The sequence below is a fragment of the Podarcis vaucheri genome (genome assembly GCF_965113315.1).
Source record: "Podarcis vaucheri genome assembly, chromosome: Z".
Taxonomy (NCBI): domain Eukaryota; kingdom Metazoa; phylum Chordata; class Lepidosauria; order Squamata; family Lacertidae; genus Podarcis; species Podarcis vaucheri.
Genome location: NC_138758.1, coordinates 45867335 through 45889812, shown reverse-complemented (window position 1 = coordinate 45889812; position 22478 = coordinate 45867335).

Here is a 22478-nt window from a genome sequence, read left to right as displayed (position 1 = left end):
GGGCATTTCTATTCAAATGATGTGTATGTGCCACATTATGTGACTGATTATGTGGGGTGGGGCTTACCTACCCCCCCATATTTTATTCAAGTTGGCACCTCTGCTGTAGATGGAAGTGAAGGGCAGATGGGGTTCATCCACCTGAGAAGGTAGCCCATCTAGAACAAGGAAAACTGATTCTAAACCGCTGCTCCCTTGCAGGATAAAAGGTAAAGGTAAAGGGACCCCTGACCATTAGGTCCAGTCGTGACCGACTCTGGGGTTGCGGTGCCCATCTCGCTTTATTGGCCGAGGGAGCCGGCGTACAGCTTCCGGGTCATGTGGCCAGCATGACTAAGCTGCTTCTGGCGAACCAGAGCAGTGCATGGAAACGCCGGTTACTTTCCCGCTGGAGTGGTACCTATTTATCTACTTGCACTTGATGTGCTTTCGAACTGCTAGGTTGGCAGGAACAGGGACCAAGCAACGGGAGCTCACCCTGTCACTGGGATTCGAACCGCCGACCTTCTGATCGGCAAGCCCTAGGCTCTGTGGTTTAACCCACAGCACCACCCGCGTCCCAACCCCTTGCAGGATATATTCAGGCAAAGAAAAGGCTAAGGAGCAAGCCCCACACAAATCTGGAGTAGAGTTCCTAAGACAGTTGGATGGTACCTTGTATTCCTCCTTCTGGCAACTCCTGCAGCCAAGCTGGTGCCAAACACATTGCTCCACTTTCCTTTGGAATGTATCAGCCTGGCCAGGAGGAGGGTCTTATCGTCTGAGCAGCCACAGACTGCCCAGGCTTGTGCCCTGTAGAGGTCACTTTGGCGCTGCTTGACTTCACCCCTGGAGACACACTCTTGAGACAGATGGAGGCCAACAAAAAAGCCTGGATGAACCCATTCAGTGCATAGGCTACAAACGCAAAATAATTCCAAAGTTCTAAAATCAAAATCAAAACAGCTATTTTAAAATGTAGCAAACCGAAAATAATTTTAACAGCAGCATAAAATGGGAAGGCTGAAAACAAGCTGGAATAGATGACGGTGGTTTGCAAGCCTATTTTAAAATTTGTTTTGAAAGAGCCAATTGTACCACAGTGGGTACAAAGTGTTTCATAAACTTGGGACCAGCACTGAGAAGGCTTAGCCTTTCATGCCTGTCTAGTGCCAATCTGATTGATCTTACTTCTGTGCAGGGCGTGCCAACTTATGGGAGCTGAGCCCTTTTGGGGGCCCCCAATATTTTGGGGTGAACTTGAATTGAACTGTGAATTGAATGCAAACCAAACTAGTTTAGCTGGAGCTAGTGCCATTTAAAAATGAACTTTCCAAGATCATAAGAGAAGAGTTAGTGATGGTTGTATCCAACTATGTCCAGCTAAGGGGACAGTTAATAGGTCAGTGGTAGGGCATCTGTTTTGCATGCAGGAGATCCCAGGATCAATACCTAGTTTTCCCAGATACAGCTGGAATGGACTCTTGTCTGAAACATCGGAGAGCTCCTGCCTGTCCTTGTAAATCAGAGGTTTTCAACCTTTTTGAGTCCACAGTTCCCTTGACCAACTACATTCTTTCTGCAGCTCCCCTGTGGGGCTCAGGAGCCCAGTTATGTCACCTGCTTACTTGCAGAGCTGGCAGCCTCTCACTCATTTCAAACACCCTCCCTTGTGGAGTATTCACTCAACCTCCTCTTCTCTCCCATCTCCTTGGGAGTCTTCTGGGTGGCCACAGCTGCCACCCCTGGTCTCTGAGCTGCCCACCCCAAAGAGAGGCGCCTCCTCACATTACCCCACAGGGGCATGGGAAGCACTCCCAGTCAGTCCGAAAGGCACCATTCGTCTGCTGCAACAAACAGCTGTGCAAGCCTTTGGGGGGCAGAAATGCAAGAGGGCATCAGAGGAGGGAGGGAAGGAAAGAGGGTCAGAGGCCAGTGTTGCCTGTGACACTCATAGAATCATAGAGTTGGAATAGACCACAAGGGCCATCGAGTCCAACCCCCTGCCAAGCAGGAAAACTCCTGGCCATCCTTCAAGACACTCCAGGGTGCCACTGAAAACCACTGGTGTAAATGATACCAAGCTAGATGAACCAGTGGTCTGATGCAGTAGAAGGCTGTTTCCTATGTTCCTAAGTCCTACTTGGAGGAGACCCACTGAAATTAATGGGCCTAAGTTAGCCATGCCCATTCATTTCAATGCGTCTATTCTGGAAGTTCACTAGCATTGGATGCAAACCTGAGGTTTCCCAGCATTGCTAGCTACCAACAGCACAATTCGGACCCTTTGGATGAGGTCAACTGGAAGCCTCAAGTCGTCCTGATCTTGAAGATGGAATAGCTGGAGAGAAACGTTAAACTCATAATTACTACACTCCCACCCTCTGCATGCCCTTTGATACTATTTGACATCCAACAAAAGAACTGATGATTTAATGAAGAACCAAGGGACTGGTTGTTTTTTTAACCAGACTCAGCCTTCTTCCTGCCTACTTGCTCAGCGTCTCCACCTCCCCAATGAATTCTCTTGTTCCTCCTCCATCTCTCCAACCCCAAGAATCCACCAGCTGCCTCATAGGCCCAGCAGTGGGGATAGCAGGGAGCAATCAGATGACTGTGACACTGGCAACACATACAACCTGAGTTTGCTATTATGAGTAATGGTTAGCAGAGTAAGATTCCAATCTTAGGTCAGTGATGGCTTCAGGTTTTGAAGGGCCTTTGAGCAAGACACACTCCATGGTAGACTCCCCGTCCCCATAGAGTCTACTTTCTAATTTCAACAGGGGCAACAAACTTTTTTTTCAGTGGGCTCTCTGCTGCAGTTTGGTTCCTCAGGAAATGCCCAGTCATACTAATGTTTAACACCAGCCCTGTAGAAGTTTGTGGGGAAATCTGTTTGAGAAACAGCAGTTGGATGCTTTGAACACACACACACACACACAGAGAGAGAGAGAGAGAGAGAGAGAGAGAGAGAGAGAGAGACAGCGCACTGAAGTATTGAACAGAATGTGCTATTCGTGTGTGTGTGTGTGTGTGTGTGTGTTTTCCAGGGACATCTGTGGTTCTCCTGATGCTGCTGGACTCCAAATTCCAGCAGCCCCATTAGCAGCTTGGTCAACAGTCAGGGGTGGTGGGAGTTGTACTTCAACAACAACTGGAAGGCCACAGGCTCCACACTCGTGCTTTGCTCTCTAACCATGAGAGCTAGCACCTTGTTCCTTTTGTTAACAACAACAAAAGAAGAGCAGTCACTCTCAGAGCATGTCCAACTTGTTTGGCTCTCACTATGAAGGGGAGAGGAACAGTGATATTTTTCTAGAAAAGAAGTGCTGGAACTCACCATGAACGCCTCCTTTGTTCTCTTATAATGGAAATGGCACACACCTGAGAATTCTGGATGAAAAAAAGCCCTGGAGAGAAAGCTGATTCAATTTACATTTAAAGGCAAACCTGCCATATTTGCATTTTCTGAAACAGTAAACGAACCAAAACACAACCGTCCTTCAAAATTTGCATTTCTCTTAATTTTGCAACATGGTTCTCCAGCCAAGCAATGTGTGCAAAAAATGCATATACCAGACTAAAGTGTGCATAAAAATGTTCATATTCATGAATACAACATACAAAAAATGCATTGTGTTAGGGGAAATTGTTTGGGGGGGGGATATATCAGGAAAATTGTATACCAATAACTGTATCTTAACCCTCACTGAAATGTTGGTGAGGACTTAAAAAAATAATCACAAACTGATGTGGAAATGAGGAGCACTGGACTTAATTTGGGGTAAAGACAGAGGAATGGAGAGAAACCAAAATGGACAGATCTGCCTATCTCTAGTTGATGCATGTTAGTATTGGGGCCACCAAGCTGTGCCACTTCTGTAAATTGTGCCTGTGTGATGCTGTGGGCCTGATACAAGCAGCAGATTTCACAGGGACACCACAATGAGACAGATGAAATTGCAAATGCTTGCTGGGTCTCAGGAGGCTGCATAGGGTGGGGGCACAGAGCAACTCTCTGGCATGGACACCCCCTGCTCATTCAGTTGCTGTCTCATGCTCTTTGTGGCTCTGCTAAAACAGATGCAGGCACAAACTGCTTGCAGGGGAAACAGTGCAAAAGAAATTGAAGCCCAACACAAACATGATCCTGGACCGAAATTGGGATTTGGCACCAGTTTTGCATAGGGTAGAATGAGAGAAACTCCCAAGCCCAGTGTGAGGAGGTGTGTGTGGATCTGAATTCAAGATATGGTTTATCTCTGTAGATCATGGCCTAAGTATAAGATTGACATAATTCTAATATGACACGAGACCTTCCATGATGAGCTTGGAACAAGCCATATTCCAGCCTCCTGTAGAAAGGCATTTGGGCAAATGCTGAGTTCACCAACCTCTGACCTGAAAGATTAACATACACAAATATAGTTGCTAAGTACAGGGTACTCAATTCCTCAATTAGCTCCATCCCCACAATGGTAAGGTGATGTGATCACAGACAGAGATGGCCAGTCTTACTATCACAAGTCTTTCACCCTTTTGCAAGTAGCTATGGAAATTGGAGAAATCACTCATTTCACAGCCCCCTCCCCTCTCCACTGACATGCCTTGCCAAATGGGTATAAAAAACCCATTAGATTCAAAGGTTAGCTGGCTCTCATAGCTCCAATGGGGCAGCAATTATCCAGCACTTCCCAGGACTCTGCACACTTTTGCTTCACTCTAAGGACGGGTATACTTTCCTGCCTTCCTTCCCTTCTCTCCACCTGTAGTTTATGCCCATGCTTCTGTAGGCCTCTTAGAATAGTTAGGGGATGTTTTACTCTTTAATTAAGGTGTGTATGTATTGTAATTTGCTACCTGCTTAGACTGTAACTTCGCTGTTGAAAGCAGCATTTTTATATATTCTGTCATTCCTATTTCTACAATAAACCAAGCTTTCTTTCTTTATTTCTTTGTGGGAGAGCTTCTTGTGAGCATAAGGTTATGGGTTAACACACATCCATAACAAGTGCACACCATAACTCCAGCAAAAGATCCTAAAGCACTCAGCAGTGTGTATGTAAACATGCATGAGAGCTGGTTGCACACATGCGAGTCCAGGTACACACTTGTAACAAATTCCAGCTTCACATGGGGAAGATCCAATCTTTACAACTGAACTCAGTTCCCCTCTCCCCCACAACTGACTACTGTCATGAAGCAATGTGTTTCAGATTGGAAGTTTAGTTGCTGTCTCCCACAGGCCTGAATCAGATTGGCTCAGAATAATCTTACCTATTTCCCCACCCACCCACCCAAAAATGGACAAATAACTTGAGTTTTTTGCAAGCTAAATAGCATCTCTTTCTGAACCTGCTGCCTCCTCTCACTCCCAGCCACTGCCACCCCCAAACTACTTCCCCCCACCTCACTGACTACTGCTACCTTGGTGATAAGAAGAAAGAAAGTGAGGTTCCCCATTCCCCCCCAGGGGTGGAGGAAGGGGAGGTACGGTGGGTGCAGGTCACCCTGGGTGTCACCACTGAGGGGGGTGACAAAATGCTGGGCGGCACTCACCGTGGGGCCTGCAGCGTACCCAAGCCACACTTCTCCCCTGCGAGAGACGCAGTAGCTTGGGCACATGCAGACTCTGCGCTGCCCAAACGGTCCACCCACTGCCTCCCCCCACAGCTGTATGGTGGCTGAGTAGGAGGAGGCAGGCAGACTCCGGAGGCCTGCAGTGCGCCCCACCCCTATGGGTGGCTTGCCCTGCCCCTATGGGTGGCTGGCCCCACCCCTGAGTGTGCCGCTCCAGGCACCTGAGCGGCTTCCTGCACTGCTTTGGCACTTGACATGCTCTACAAAGTAATCCGGCTAGAGTTAGCTCTCACCATGAGCTACTGTGGTGTTAGGAGTCTTTGGGACAGCAACATTTCCCAGAAGCTGTCTGTGTCTGGCAGGGCCAAAAGTAGGCTTTCTGTCACCTGGATCCAAGACCCAGTTTGGCACATACATACCCCAGATGCATGTTTGCATACGTACACATGCAAACAAACAAACAAACAAACAAACACACCTCAACACTTTAAAAGAGTGCATTTTCACATTATCAGCCAAGACCCTCTGGTTTCCTTTTAAAATGCCCCCTACCCCTTTGAGGCTTTTTGCCACCCACCCATTTTCTTGGTTCTGTGCAAACCCTTTCAAGGAGTTTTGACATGTAAGTTAACTCCTGTGTAAGCTTCAACGAGATTCCTTTCAATTTTATTTTTGATTAATCATTTTAGGAAATGATAATTTTGTAGTCCTTTTAGGTTCCATGTAAGGGGAAGAAATGCTTTTTGCGAATCTGAAGTAGAAAGTGCTTGTCCATCACAATCCTAATACAGCACACCTTACTTTCCAGTGTGCAGATCATGTATAGTCTGTAAAATGCTTCAGCCTTAGCTATTTAAACACATTCATTGTTCTGAAGGGATCATAGAATTGTAGAGTTGGAAAGGACCACAAGGATCATCTATTCCAACTGATTCTCTTCCTGAGCTTCCCACCCCTCCCTCCCTCCTTCCCTCCCTCCCTCCCTCTAGAATTTCTTTCTCACATACAGTGGTACCTCTGGTTAAGAACTTAATTCATTCCGGAGGTCTGTTCTTAACCTGAAACTGTTCTTTTAACCTGAAGCACCACTTTAGCTAATGGGGCCTCCTTCTGCCGCTGTGCCGCCGCTGCACGATTTCTGTTCACATCCTGAAGCAAAGTTCTTAACCCGAGGTACTATTTCTGGGTTAGCGGAGTCTGTAACCTGAAGTGTATGTAACCTGAAGCATATGTAACCCGAGGTAGTAGCAAACCCACAGGGAATCCTGTGTGTGGTGGAGTCTCCTTCTTTGGAGGTCTTTAAGCAGAGGCTTGACAACCATATGTCAGGAGTGCTCTGATGGTGTTTCCTGCTTGGCAGGGGGTTGGACTCGATGGCCCTTGTGGTCTCTTCCAACTCTATGATTCTATGATTCTTCACTGAGGAGAGCCGCACAGCCTCTCCAGATTTTCCAACTCTCCTTCCCCCTGCATCACATTGTTAATGAGCCTTCTTCAGCTTCATGGGGAAAGGGGGAGGATGGAGCTCGCAGCTGCCGTTCATGTTTTCATTTTCTCTCTGGCTGAAGCCCAGACATGCTGGGAGCCTCAATGGCACCCCTCTGGAGGCTTCACCTGGGGCAGAAACCCTGGCTAGACCCACACACAACCCCCCCCCCCCAGCTTAGTGTCTGGCACACTAAGAAACAACACACCAGGCACCAGTATACGGCAGAGTATACCTTGCAATCTTTCTTCTACCTCCTGCCATAGCTAGTAGAAATCTACCATTGGAAGGGAACTCAAGGTAGGCTTGCCAGGAAAATTCCTGACGTCCTGGTTTTCGGATGTAAAAATGGCATCGGGGGAATTTTGCCAAATTGGTAGTATGGCAACGTGATGGAAAAAGCAGCAGAAACAGCTCCAAAAGCTTAATATCACTATTTTAGGGGGAGTCTAAAAAAAAGGTCAACAATTTGGGTTTGGGTTTTTAATAATAATAATAATAATAATATTGGTGGGATCAACAGAAAGAACCAGAGCAGCCTCAAGTATCTTGATCTTCAATCAGTACGTCGTCCTGTAGCTCATTGTGATGAAATTCCAGTGCCTATCTTCGGAGAACTTCCTGACATTAGTGACGAAGATGCCTCCAGTGTTGAAGGACATAAAGAAGAAGAAGTGGTTCTTGAAGATGATGCTCCACATCCATTTTCCCAAAAGGAGTTGAATGATCTAGTTCGTGACCTCAGCTTGTCAAAGGACTCTGCCGAACTGTTGGCATCCAGATTAAAGGGGAAAAAAACCTCCTCTCTGACAGTGCTCGCATCAGCTTCTTGAGCAACAGGCATCAAGAGTACCTCCGTTTTTTCTCGGAAGAGAAGGACTTGGTGTACTGTGCAGATATTGCGCAGCTTCTGCTCAAGCTTGGAGTGCCACAGTACGAACCCAAAGATTGGAGACTGTTCACTGACAGCAGCAAGCGATCACTGAAATGTGTTCTGCTACACAACGGCAACCAGTTTGCCTCTATACCCCTGGTTTACTCGAGTACACTGAAGGAGAACTATGAAGCGGTGAAGTATGTGCTGGAGAAAATTGGTTATGAACAGCATAAGTGGATTATTTGTGTTGACCTGAAGACTTTTTGTTGGGACAACAGTCTGGCTTCACCAAGTATCCATGTTTTCTGTGCATGTGGGATAGTAGGGACCGTGCTCAGCATTACACAAAGAAGGACTGGCCTGTGCGGGAGGAATTGGTGCCTTCCAAAGAAAGGAACGTCATCAATGACCCTCTGGTGGACAGAAACAGAATACTCTTCCCACCGCTGCACATCAAGCTCAGCTTAATCAAGCAGTTCACCAAGGCTCTGGACAAGGATGGTGACTGCTTCATTTACTTGTGCCAGGCTTTTCCAGGATTGACCATGGAGAAGTTGAAAGCTGGCATCTTTGATGGTCCTCAGATCCGTCAGCTCATCAGAGATCCAGAGTTCGTAAACTCAATGAACGAAGTGGAACTGGAAGCGTGGAAGGCATTTGTTCTGGTAGTGAAGAACTTTCTTGGCAACAATAAGGCCAGAAATGGCAGCTTCCATGACAGCTTCATCGAGAATTTTGGGATAAAAAAACCTACCCCATGGAAACTTTTCATTGTGCAACTTGCACATTAGTAGATCTATAGCAGTGTTTCCCAAAGTAGGCACTACTGCTTGCTAGGGGCGCTGGAATGATCCAGGGGGGTGGTAGGAGCTTTGGGTGCAATTGGGGGCACTGAATAAAAATAAGGGGGTGATGGAAACATAAAGAAAGAACATTTTGAAAAACCATTCATACATGTTCCATCTGTTGGGTAATGACGCTTACCGCCAGTTCAGGAGCCATTGTGTAGCATTAACAATGCCTCCCCTGGAACCAGTGGCTGTGTGCTGGAGGTGAGGGGTTTTCCTAGGCTTGGGTGAACCCTTTTTGGCTTCACCCAGGCCCAGGAAATGGATCACTGCTTGCCTGCCTATTTGGCTAATGGCAGGAGGTCTCGGGCGCTGGACCTATCCTAGGGACAGATTGGACAGCGCCTAGTCCACCTCCTTGTCCAATTTTGAAAAACAATTTGTACATGTAAATAACAGATTTCTAGGGGGATAGTAAGTATTTTTTTCTGAAGAGGGTGCAGTAAGCCAAATAAGTTTGGGAACCTTTGATCTATAGGGTATTCCTAGGGCATTGTTACAAATTGTCATCTGTACAAAGTCCCTAAATTTATGCAAGTCACCACTTAGATTGAATTTTGCCATTGGGGCGTGTTTCTTACCCCAGCCAATGTGGTGTATTGGATTAGGAACTGGGAGCCCAGGGTTCAAATCACCTTTGGCCAGTCACACTGCCTCTCAGACTACCCTACCCTCCTTTTGCCTCCACAAATTTTCCTGCTGCTCAATTTGTGCCCAGTGGGAAGCTTGGCTAATATAAGTAATTCTGCAACATCTTGGAAGCAAATGCTCTCCCACCCATCTTTCTCCATCCTACTCACCCTGCACTCCCGGGCTTCCAGCATGCTCTACTCTCTGGCTGTTATAATTGCCTTCAGCAATTCTACTCAATACTAGCTGGCCCAAATCTATATTTCCTTTGCATCCCCTGGTGGATTTGCTGTCTCTGAGGAATTCCTTTTCAGCTTTTCTCCTCAGCAGAAAAATGTATTAAGCTCATCAGCTGTTCCTCTCCTTCTCTCACAAGATTCTACCCTTTTAAAAGAAAAAAGAAAAAAGAACTACCAGTAACTGTCGCAGAGCCATTTACAGCAGGGGTAATGGAATTCTTGTGAATTTGCAAACTATTAGTAAAAAGGGGAGCAAATGCAGCTATTTATTTACAAGCACAGTAGTTGGAGGGGGAGTCTTTTTAATTGCATTTGGAATCTATTGCAATGATTTCCCCATCTGAATGCAAAGTTGCCAACCGAAGCTTCAGTACATGCAATAGATTGGGGGGGGGGAATCTAGGTCAAGATGAGTAAATGTGCTAAATGGACCATTACTTTACAACATAATTAGAAACGAGCACTTCCTCCCCCACCACCACCACCACACCCCAGTAGAGAATTGGGACAGTCAGGAATAGACTTAAAAATAAGCATGCATAAAAATGTAAGGAGAGCCCTGCCTCATCCTGCATCCTGTTTACACAATGCCAACCAGATGCCTGTGGAAAACCTGCAAGCAGGTGTGCAACCTGAGTGCAACAATTCTCTCCCTACCAATAACTGGTAGTCAGAGGCAGAGGAGTTGGGACATACAGTGGTGCCCCGCAAGACGAATGCCTCGCAAGAAGAAAAACTCACTAGACGAAAGGGTTTTTCGGTTTTGCGTTGCTTCGCTAGACGAATTTCCCTACGGGCTTGCTTCGCAAGACGAAAACGTCTTGCGCTTTTTTTTTAAAGCCGCTTGAAGAGGCGCAGTTGCGACGGACCGTGCTTTGCAAGATGAAAAACATCGCAAGACGAAAAGACTCGCGGAACGAATTCTTTTCATCTTGCGAGGCACCACTGTAGTCATTGTAGCTAGTAGCCATTAATACCATGGGTATTAATGGTTTCTTGGGAGAGTGCAGAGAAACTCATACAGTCATTATAATTTATAATCTAATGCAATGGGGGTTAAAGAGCCTGGTGGGCACACTAGTAGATCTCTGTGGTGGTTTAGTCCTACACTGCAGCGATCCAGTCTAGATGTTGTTTAGGCATGGATTATTATATCTGGATTGTCCTCCCAGGAAGAACCCTGTTAAACCAATGTAGTCCAGCATCCTGTTCTTACAGTGGATCTGAGTGCAACAGTGTTGTCACCACAATAGAAGTTGTATTGGAAGAAGGAAACAATAGTAAAAGTACAGTCATACCTCATGTTACGTTTGCTTCAGGTTGAACGTTTTCAGGTTGTGTCCTGTGGCAATCCGGAATTACCGGAAAGGGTTACTTCCGGGTTTCGCTGCTCACACATGCGCAGACATGCAAAATGACGACCCCTGCATGCACAGACGCACAGACGCAGGTTGTGTTCTGCTCATGTTGCGAACGGGCCTCTGGAATGGATCCCGTTCGCAACCAGAGGTACCATTGTAGTAGAGAAATATTGTGGGAAAAGGCATCACATATTCCCAAAGAGGTCACAGAGACCTCAATTCTGTTGATGGAAAACTGCTGGCCTGTTCATTAAAGTGATCATCAAATTCTGGGTATACTTGGAAATCTGTTGTTCATCCTGTTGTGTTAGAGAGGAGTCTGGTCACTATAGGGCAGAGCTTTCCAAGTGGTGTGTGTGACACATTAGTGTGTCAGCTGCAGTGTGTAAGTGTGTTGCACAAATGCTCCCCATGCTCCTCCCAGGGCTGGAAAAGGTTAGTAAAACTGAATTACTGTTGCAAAATGATGCGCATCTAAAAAGTGTGTCACCAACATGGAAAGTCTGTAAAGCTCTGCTGTAGAGAGATATCAGGGGTTGCTGTCTACTCAAAGAAGACCCATTAAAATTAAGGTGCTTTGGTTGGTCATGCCTGTTAATTTCACTGCATCTGCACTAAGTATGATTAACATTAGAGACAACCCCAAGACTCCACTGCAGGTCTAAAAAGGGGCACAGAATTCACAGCCACAGAAGCCATAGAGGTCTGGTCATCAATAAGGGCCAGTGATGTCACTGTGCTGGTCATCAATAAGGGCCAGTGATGATCACAACGAGCAGTGGCAATGTTGATGGCTGGGCTTATTAAACTCAAAAGTGAAGCCCATCAGAATGATGTCTACTGAGAGTACCAGTGATCCATGTCAGTTTATTATGACTTGACACAGGTTTAATGAGAGTTCGCAGGACTCAGAATGGGATTTTGTGTGGCTATTCATTAGGAATTGAAGGATTTGTCAGTTTCAGTTCTCTCTGGCTTCTCATTTTTCCAATCTTAAATTCACTTCTTCACATTTTTTGCAGCAATTTGCAGTTTGTTTTGTTTGTTTTTTTAAAAGTTTATCATGAAAAATCACCAGCATTTTATTGTGAATTTCTCCTAATGAACACATTTTTGTAGCAATATTTACATTTTTTGTTATCAATTTCCCCTAATATAATGCATGTTTGTATTGTTTTCATGAATATGTACATTTTAATACACCTTTTTCTAATACTTTCATTTGTTTGGATGGAAACTGCACAGCAAAATTTAAATAAATGCAGCCTGTTAAGTATAGCTGTGTTTTGGTTTGCATATTTTAATGTTTACTGAATAGAATTTCTTCCTCATCCTTACTGACTACTTAGGCAAGGCACAGATATGTATTTGCTACCAAAGTATCTGGACTGGTCAACGGACTCTCTTTGTCTTCCTGAGCTTTGGCATGCCCCTGCATCTTTTGGTTTTCCTTTAGTTATGACTTATGGTGTGCTTAATAATAATAATAATAATAATAATAATAATAATAATAATAATAATAATACTCCGCCCATCTGGCTGGGTTTCCCCAGCTACTCTGGGCAGCTCCCAATAGAATATTAAAAACACAATAAAACATCAAACATTAAAAACTTCCCTGAAGAGGGCTGCCTTCAGATGTCTTCTAAATATCAGGTAAGTTGTTTATCTCTTTGACATTTGATGGGAGGGCATTCCACAGGGCAGGTGCCACTACTGAGTAGGCCCTCTGCCTGGTTCCCTGTAACCTCACTTCTCTCAGCGAGGGAACCGCCAGAAGGCCCTTGGCACTGGACCTTAGTGTCTGGGCTGAATGATGGGGGAGGAGGAGACTTCCGGGTTGGCGCCTCCGGCAATGGCGGAGCTCCTCCGATTGGGAGGAACTTGCTCCGTGAAAAGCAGGGTCTGACCGCCACGGTGAAGGCGGAGACCCATAGAAATCACAGGCGGGAGAAGCCTGTGAACCTGGGATTCGGCTGGCACCTTTTGCGCCTCCTCTACTTGCGGGGAAACCCTGTTTTGGGGATCCGGAGCGACGTGGGGTGAGCGGCGCAGTGCTTTGAATCGACCGCTTCTTTCACGGAGTGAAGCCGCATTGCTGTTGCCGGAGAGCGCTGACTTTTTCCTGTGGACAATTGGATTTTAAACGACTACCCGTGAGTAGAACGGAGAATTGGATCTTGAAACACTTTAATTTGGCGCCGAAGCGGGAAGGCTCTAAACAGGAAGTCCACCTCCCATTTTTGTAAATAGATTGAAGCAGAGATGTTACAAGCTAAAGCCTTTGAAAGCTTTTGATAAAGGATTAAATTCCCACCGGACAAAAATATATAACCCCTCTTGGAAGCAGGAGAAGAGGGGGGAAGTTTTGGATCTAGTGTGACTGCAGAAGAGAGTGAAAATCAAATTGCCACTGCTCCGAACCTGGAAAAGGGCTGCCAGATGACATTCGGGGAATGTTTATTGACAAAACGGATTTGACAGCTAGCTAAAATAAGAAAGGCACTGTTTCCATTGTCCTCTTCTGCGTTTACAAATGGAGGAAAAAGTAACCGAAAATTGAAACTATTGTTATTTGCTTGAGTCGTGCTTGAAAGAATTGATACAAAAGGAGACTGTTTCCCTCTAGAGGGAGCATGTGAAACTGTTACAGGAGTGCAACAGGAAGATCTCCAGCTGCAAGATAAGATTCTGAAAACTAGAGTCTGACCGTGGACCATTCAAAATGTTGATAGGAGAAGCTATTGTGACTGTATTATACAAGATAAACTACTCGCTGGAACAGCTCCATAAAAAGACAGATGACACAATCTCTAAAATTGACAATTTGGAATGGAACATGACTAATTTGAGTCAAAAAGTGAGTGCCAATACAGAAACAATTCAGGATTCAATACAGGAACATATCTTGGTTGGACAAATGGTGGAGGAAAAGGAGAAAGCTGATGATATGAAAATGGTGGAGAAAAAGGAGAAAGCTGATGATGTGAAACCAAAAGTAGTACAAGTGGGATCCTTAATTTCTCAGAAGCAAATTGAGGATTATAAATTGAGGTCTTTCATGACTGAATCTAGCAAAAGTCAAATTTTGAGGCTAGGATCCTGGCTTGGATTGAAGAAGGAAAGTTGGAAAGAACCCTCTATCCAGGGATTGACTGACTTTTGGGACATGGACCTGGGTTTGGAGGAGCTTGAAGATTTGGGGGTCGCTAGAATTGGAGGAATCCTGAAATACGTTCTGAAACACTCTGTGGGCTTTATTTTTAACTTTGGAAATTTGGCTGAATTGTCCAGAAGGAACAAAAGTATTGTTAGGCTGGAGTTTTCCCGAGATTTGCTCCTGAGCATCAAAGAATATGAAGAAGACCTGCAGAAGGGACTTAGAAGAGATTTAAGAGCCTCGGATATAAGAACACCAGGTTAATGGATTATATGGAACTGACGGAAAGGACTGGCAGAATCCGAAGCCAGGGAGAGGAGATAGTGGAAGATTATTGGAAAATTTAAAGTGTTTATTTAGAAATTTTGTTAAAGTAATGACTGTTAGAAAAATGGTGGAATGATATTTTATGGATTTAGCAGAAATGCTATAAGAAGTTGGGTGCATATAAGCAATCTACCTTTAATGGGAAATAAGGTTAAAGAATATGTTATTTATAATATGACAGAAAAATAGAGAAAGATGGAAAGGATTTGCTGAAACAAGTACTAGAAGTGGGATACAAGAAGGGAGGTGGGAGGAAGTCGAGGAAACAAGGGAATGAAGGACAGAGTATGGAAAAGGAGGGATGTTTTTAAATTGTTTTTGTCTTGCTTTGTTTATGTGTTTAGTTTAATGGGTTTAGGGTGGGTTTGTATTGTTTATATATTGTATTGTTTTTGTTTTTTCTTGTCTTTTTTTTCTTTTTTGTCTTTTCTGTCTTTCTTCTACTTTTTTGTAACTTTTAAAAGCAATAAATATTATTTTTTTTAAAAAAAAAGAATGATGGGGGAGGAGAAGCTCCTTCAGGTATACTGGGGCGAGGGCATTTAGGGCTTTAAAGGTCAGCACCAACACTTTGAATTGTGCTCAGAAATGTACTGGGAGCCAATGTAGGTCTTTCAGGACAAGTGTTATATGGTCTCGGCGGTCACTCCCAGTCACCAGTCTAGCTGCTTCTCCATCTTGCCCTCTGGGTTGTTGGTTTTTGGCTTTGGCCTCTGACTAGCAAGGGAGCACAGGAGTAGCAAGCATTTGAGAAAGAAAATGTTAATCTTCCTTTAAGTCAAGAGTAGGAAGTAGAGGTGGGTGAACCCCTTTGTTGTTTGTATTTTGAAAGTACGGAATTATCTTTGATCTAATATGATGCAAGGGCCAAAGCTTCATGGAGGATTCAACATGGTGGCCAATAAATGCACAATACAGCTGAGCACTAATTCATAATGAAGACTACTGATAAAAACGCAAGAACATAACGGTGAAAAAATGCCTCTCCAGAACTAAACCCTCACCCCAGAAACAACCCCTAACCCAGGCATGGGGAACCTGCCATAGAATCATAGAATTGTAGAGCTGGAAGGAGGGTCAACTAGTCCCTCATGCAGGAATCTTTTGCCCAATGTGGGGCTTAAACCCATTAACATCCTTCCTTTCTTCCCCCATTTAGCTGGAGGGACCAAGCAGAGTGGTAAACACCCAGCCATTAAAAAAATATACGTAATAAAAAAGCCCAATGCACAGCCATCGATTCCAGTGGATCTTCAGAGGTTTGCTAGTCAAACAGAACAAAACAGAGTCTTTAAAACCCTAAATGCCAAGGACATAAATAGCTAGCCTCTCAAGGCCACAGAGTGTACAGGAAAGGGAATAGACCCCAGCCTTGTACAAGCCTTGCAAACCAAACCATTAAACTGAACCATTGGGATATCCCCCCATGACATGATTTCAGCACACTAGATGGTAAAGTACCTTTTGTTCCTACTCCCCAAAGTTCATGCACACTGTTCATTCCACACTGGAGAATGTGGCAAGTTATTATTTGCAGGTAAGTTGTATATCTTCTCTTTATTACATTTTATTATGTTGTTTCAACAGACTCTTAAAGCTGAAACACCAACCGATAGCAGCTTTAAATCTCGGCCCATATTATTCCCCCCTTCTTTGAAGTTTTTCTCACTTTCATGCACACACAAATATACTGTACCTCCCCCTTCATGAGACAAATTTTATAGGTCCTTTGGCAAGGGCTGCAATAGTGAAGAATCACTGGAAATCAGTGATAGAGTAGAAGGAATGGAGAAAATGGGAGGCAGACATAGAGGTGGTGTTCAATAGTGGTCGGTCAGTCCAATGCATTTGTTTATAGCCAAAGCTCAACCTTTGCAAAAGAAGATTCGGCTATGAACACAAAGGAGGGTATGGAAGAAACTGCCTCATTAACAATACAAACCACACGGTCATAAACATAAGTGCCAGATCCCTGCTTGAGCAATGTAAGTAAGTAAATAAGCTTTATTGTAGTAGCAAAAGGCCATGACATTCTTGAGCAGTGGATTCAACTAAATAGCTTCCAAAATCCTTTCCATCTTCTACAATTCTGTGAAAAGAATGCAGCCATTAATTTACTGAAGTTTATATCCTGCCCCTCCACAGTAGAAACAGCACTCAGGGTGTTTTACATCCTTTGAAAACAAAATAATAATAATGGGATGTATAATAAAACAAATTTAAACAACCATAAAAGCAGTGCCAGATTATCATGTAGACAGAGTAAGCACTGACCTATGGGCCCCATGCCTTTTAGGGGGCCCATGACAACAGATCAAAATAATATTGATTTGATCTTGAAAGAAAATTACAATCAAGTTTTATCACTTCAATGTTATTCCACTAGAGGGCACATGGGGGTGAGATTTCCACTGCCTGGGGCATCCAAAGGGTTTAATCTGGCACTGAATAAAAGAGAAAAGAGTAGAAGATTTAAAAAATCAACTTTAAAATTGCAGGATTGGCTATTAAAAATCCTAACAAAGCAAACTGAAAACTTATCTGAATAGTAATAGATCTTGTAGCGAGGTAGTAGAAGACAGGGATGATGAAGAAGAAGAGGAGGAGGAGGAGGAGGAGGAGGAGGAGGAGGAGGAGTTTGGATTTGATATCCTGCTTTATCACTACCTGAAGGAGTCTCAAAGCGGCTAACAATCTCCTTTCCCTTCCTCCCCCACAACAAACACTCTGTGATGTGATTGGGGCTGAGAGACTTCAAAGAAGTGTGACTAGCCCAAGGTCACCCAGCAGCTGCATGTGGAGGAGCGGAGACGTGAACCCGGTTCCCCAGATTACAAGTCTATCACTCTTAACCTCTACACCACTTTCGCTGTGTCCAGAGACAAGGCTCTTGCACAATTCCTGACAAATATAGCTTCAAGCATAGTCCAAACACAGAGAAGAGCATCTATATAACATCTGTGGGACTTCTGGGTGAAGATGGTGACAAGAAAAGCTCCCTACCTTTGAGCTCTGTGGTCTGTCCTAGTTTTAGTTTGTTTTTATTTTGAATAGTTTAAAATCAGTTGGCTCAGCAGATGTTAACTGCAGCATACAGACAAGGAGCCTATCTGTTGTCTGTAAAATCTCAGGGAATAGGCAGGATGGGATTGAAAGCAGACCTGGCCATAACATTAGGCGAAGGGATGCAGCTGCCTTAGATGGCAAATGTTGAGAAGTGGGCAAAACCAGTGGTGTTTTCTTGAGCCAGAGTTTGTGCCAGGCAGCCTATTCTGCACTCTCTAAGGTAGGCTGCTGCACTCAGATGTGACAGAGGATGCGGCCCTTATCACCAGTGTTGATATAAGATTCAACTACCAGCCTGGTTGGCTTCAGTACATGGAAGGAGCGGTGCGAGCACAGCTAGTAGTTGCATCAGAGTGCTCTTTCTGGGTGGCAGCAAGAGAAGAGTGAAGTTCCTGGTGCTTCTCCTTCACTGGTCAATGTATGTCACCAAATACAGTGGTACCTCTGGTTAAGAACTTAATTCGTTCTGGAGGTCTGTTCTTAACCTGAAACTGTTCTTAACCTGAAGCACCACTTTAGCTAATAGGGCCTCCTGCTGCCGTGCTGCTGCCGTGCTGCTGCCGCTGCACAATTTCTGTTCTCATCCTGAAGCAAAGTTCTTAACCCAAGGTAATATTTCTGGGTTAGCGGAATCTGTAACCTGAAGCGTATGTAACCTGAGGTACCACTGTATATGGTATTCCCTTGATCGTATTTCTGGGAGGTAGAGGGGTGGCCCTAGATCCTGTGGCCTGTGATAAAAGTCAAGGTGTGCTTCCTTTCTGCAATGATATGGAGTGGGGGATGGCAAAGAAAGGCTCTGGCTTCAGTTTCCCTCTCCCCCCCTTGCCCCGCACCCACTACAGAGACGTAGCTGGTGAGAGGTACAAAATGGATTTGCCAGCCTTGCTATTAAAGAGACATATCCCAGGCACTTAGAGGGGGAGGGGAACCATTTTCTCCCCACTTGTGTCATAAAAATCTTGCATCAAAAATACAATAAAGGCAGATTTACACAATCAAAGGCCCCTGTGGGCTTCTTTCTATCTGTATTCCACATGGGCCTTTGATCGATTGAGTTAAAACCCAAGCGGGCTGTTTTTCCTCCTACCATTCTTTCCTCCTACCATTCCTCTTCTTTTTTGCTGATTCTATTAGACTGCATTTTCTGGCTTATTTATTTCATATATATTTTTTAAAAAAGAATCTTGCCTCTCCTCCAAAGTGCTCTTGACAGAATAAATAATTCCTGTCTCATCCCTGCACCAACACATGCACACATTTTATCATTACAAAACCCTGTGAGTTTTGTTAAACTGAGAAATAGCCACTGGCTCAAGATCATCCAGAGATGCTACATAACTGGGTAGAGATTAAAACATGGTTCTTCCTATTCTACTCAAAGCTCTAGCCCAGTCTTCCCAAACCACATGCCCTCCAGAATCTTTGTGCTATGACTCCCATAATCCTAGACCATTGGACATGCTTGCTGGGGCTGATGGAAGATGGGATCCAGCATAACAGGCAAGCACCAAGTTGGTGAAGGCTGCTTCAGCCTTCAATACTACACTGCTTTCTCTTATGATTTCTTGTTAGGATATGATACATGCTGCATTCTTGTACAATAGACATGGAGAGGTCTGCAGGTAACTTGAAGATGAGTAGTCGTTTGGAAGCTATCTTTTTTTTATCTTGTTTAGTTTTACTCGTACGAAGGCTAATGCTGTGTAGTGCAATGCTGTAATCCAGGTATGTGCAACTTCAAGTAGCCTGTGATCTATGATCCAATATCAAAAGCAGGCAGTGATCTAACACCCAGGGATGGGTGCAGGCACTGGCTACGTCCCCCAAGGGGGCAGGGTGGGTGGCAGGGATGGGTGCAGGGTGGGCGGGAGGGCGCTGGTTGCTTCCCCTGATGGTGCAGGGTGGGTGGGTGCCCAGCTCTCTCTCCCTCCCAAGCCAGCCCTTTCTCCCTCCCCCCCCCAGCAGCTCTGTCCCCCAAGCCAACCCCCCTCTCCCCCAAAACAGCTCTCCCCCCCTCAAAGCAGCTGAGCTGCAGTGCTGTCCAGGGGGATGCTGCCTCCCCCCCCAATCTCTCTCTCCCCACACCCCTCAAACCAGCTGAGCTGAGGATAGGCCCATCTTACCCATAGAGGCTAGTGGTGTGGGGTGTCAGGGCATCAGACAAGAATCTGGGGAGCACTGAACAAGTGCGCTCAGTGAGTGAGGGTCCGTGCGCCGCTTCTGCCAAGCGTAGGCTCATTTCTTCCCTTTTAGCCTGCAGGCGCCGAATTCTGCGGGGCACCAGAAGGCTAAAAGAGGGGGGAAAACAAGCCCACGCTTGGCTGGAGTGGCACACGCACCCTTGGTGCAGGTCCGCTCACTTGGTGTGCTGCTTGCTGTGGCTACTGCAGCATGAAGCAGCCCGCTGAGCCGGGAGGTGCCACATGCAGCAGCCTCCGCCTCTTCCCTGCCAGAGGAGCTGCCCTTCAGCTGCTGCCCACCTCCTCCAGCCCTAAAAAAAGGTCCACAACTCTGGGAAAGGGGGGACGGAGGAATCTTTGCACGACACGCCGGATATGCTTAAGACGGTTCTGGCTGTGGAGCTGTTCCTCCCTCCCACCCGTCAAAGGGAGCCTCGCAGCTGGTGTGAATCCCAATAGTGCCTGCCCTTCCTCTTTCCCCCCTGTCAAAGGGGGCCATACAGCTGGTCCTGATCCTGACCCCTTCTTCCCTTCTTCCTTCCCTCCACGCAGCTCCTCCTCAAGCTTCCCTCCATCTCCAGCAGCTGCCCCCTTCCCCGATTGGGAAAGCCATGATAAGCCCACCTCCCCTCTTCCAGAAGCATCACTCAGACCTCTCCCAGCTCCCTCGTGCCTTCCTCCGTCCCCCCACGTGCGCGCTGCTCAAAGTTGTTGCATCGCGGTGTAGACTGGCAGTGGCTGCTGCTGCTGCATCTGAGGTTGCAGAGAAAGGCCCTGAGGTCAACCAGAAAAAACCACGGTTGACTGGGGGCTCACAATCAACATGTTGTACATGCCTGCTGTCATCTACCACTAGGTGCCACACTTGGTGTGTTCTGCTCTCCAAGGTTATTGCCGTTTTCAACTGCACTACATACTCCAGGGATAGCTAAGCTGTGTGCCTCCAGAAGTCCCTAGACTCCAGCTCCCATCAGTCCTAGCTACCATGGGATTATGGAAGTTGTTTTTTTTCCAAAAAATATTTTTAATTACTTTTTCATTAATAACATTCCAATTCATAACATATCAAATCTTGCCACATCATAACACAAATAATAAAGCCAATTATACATTCCAAATTAAATAATTTAATGGGACTTCCCATGTTCTGGCTAGTAGGAGAAGGTCTTTAATTCTTGTTCCTGAATTTTCCTCTGTTTATTCTCAATATCATAGTTCCGATCTTAACCCTTTATCACCATGACAATCACTGGTATGCGACTTTTAATTATATTTAAAAAATCTATATGTGTGTTGGCATGCAAGAGGAATTTTATTCATTCTGTTGTTTTACAATTGTTTTTGGTGCCATCCCCCTTCAGAGGGCCCCCTTTTAATCCATGCTCTGAACTCTAAAACTCTGGGCTGGCTTCCAGTTTTCCTTTGTTTAATAAAATTCAAAGCAGTCTTTCAAGTCTCTTAACGAGCTGATGTTTCCCAAATCCAAATAAAGGTCTTCCATAGAAGGCAATGCCATCAGGTATAAAGGGACCCCCGACCATTAGGTCCAGTCGTGGCCGACTCTGGGGTTGCAGCGCTCATCTCGCTTTATTGGCCGAGGGAGCCGGCATACAGCTTCCAGGTCATGTGGCTAGCATGACTAAGCCGCTTCTGGTGAACCAGAGCAGCGCACGGAAATGTCATTTACCTTCCCACCGAAGCAGTACCTATTTATCTACTTGCACTTTGACGTGCTTTTGAACTGCTAGGTTGGCAGGAGCAGAGACCGAGCAACTGGAGCTCACCCCATCATGGGGATTCGAACTGCCAACCTTCTGATCGGCAAGTCCTAGGCTCTGTGGTTTAACCCACAGCGCCACCCACATCCTGCCATCAGGTATATTCCACAGTTAATAATTGTTTGGTTCCCCTAGAATCCAAGCTTGCTTGCTCCCCCCCTCCCCGGGCCCTAGGGGAAGCTTGCATAGATCAAAGATTCACTATCACATGGACAAAAATCCATGTGAGCAGATGCAGTTTTTTGTGTGAAATATTCCCCAGTTTTAGTCCATCAGCTGTCTTTCACTCCCTTATGGAGGCTCCTTTCTTTTTCGGTGGCACCACAGTTTATGCCATTTTATCGTCCCAAGCTAAAAGCACATCTAATCTTGTTTTTGTCAGTTCTAATTAGAGCCCTTCACAAGGGACCGCGCCATAAAATATCAAATTCCAAAGTTTTTATACAGTTTCCCCTGCATTCCATTTAATTCTTTGATCTTTCTTTGTGAGGCTTGCCAAATCATGAAATAACAAATATAGAGAAGAAACAGAAGAAACAGCCACTCACCTCACATAAAATGTAGCGAAATGTCGAGGGTCCTTTTCAAATCAAATCTTTGGCACTCAGTGACTGAATTATTTAGCAGGTCCTCTTTTTTTGCCTCCTTCTTTCCAGAACATGCCTGTTTCAAAGTCCAAATTCAAATATTTTCTGAAGAACAGGGATCCTCCTGCTCATGGCAATGGCTCTGGAGAGTTTCCAATTCATGCGATACTCAGCACCCAGCGTCTCTGCCCCCACATTCTGTAGCAAGCGGGAGTTTTCGGATGACGGCAAGCCCCCCCCCTACCCTGAGGGGGTTCACCATATTATCCCTGAATAATTGCACAATTGGAGTCTGGTGCCATGGGAAAGCAGCCAAACGCCATGGCGATCAGATCGGAAATGGGATTATGGAAGTTGTAATCCAACAAAATATA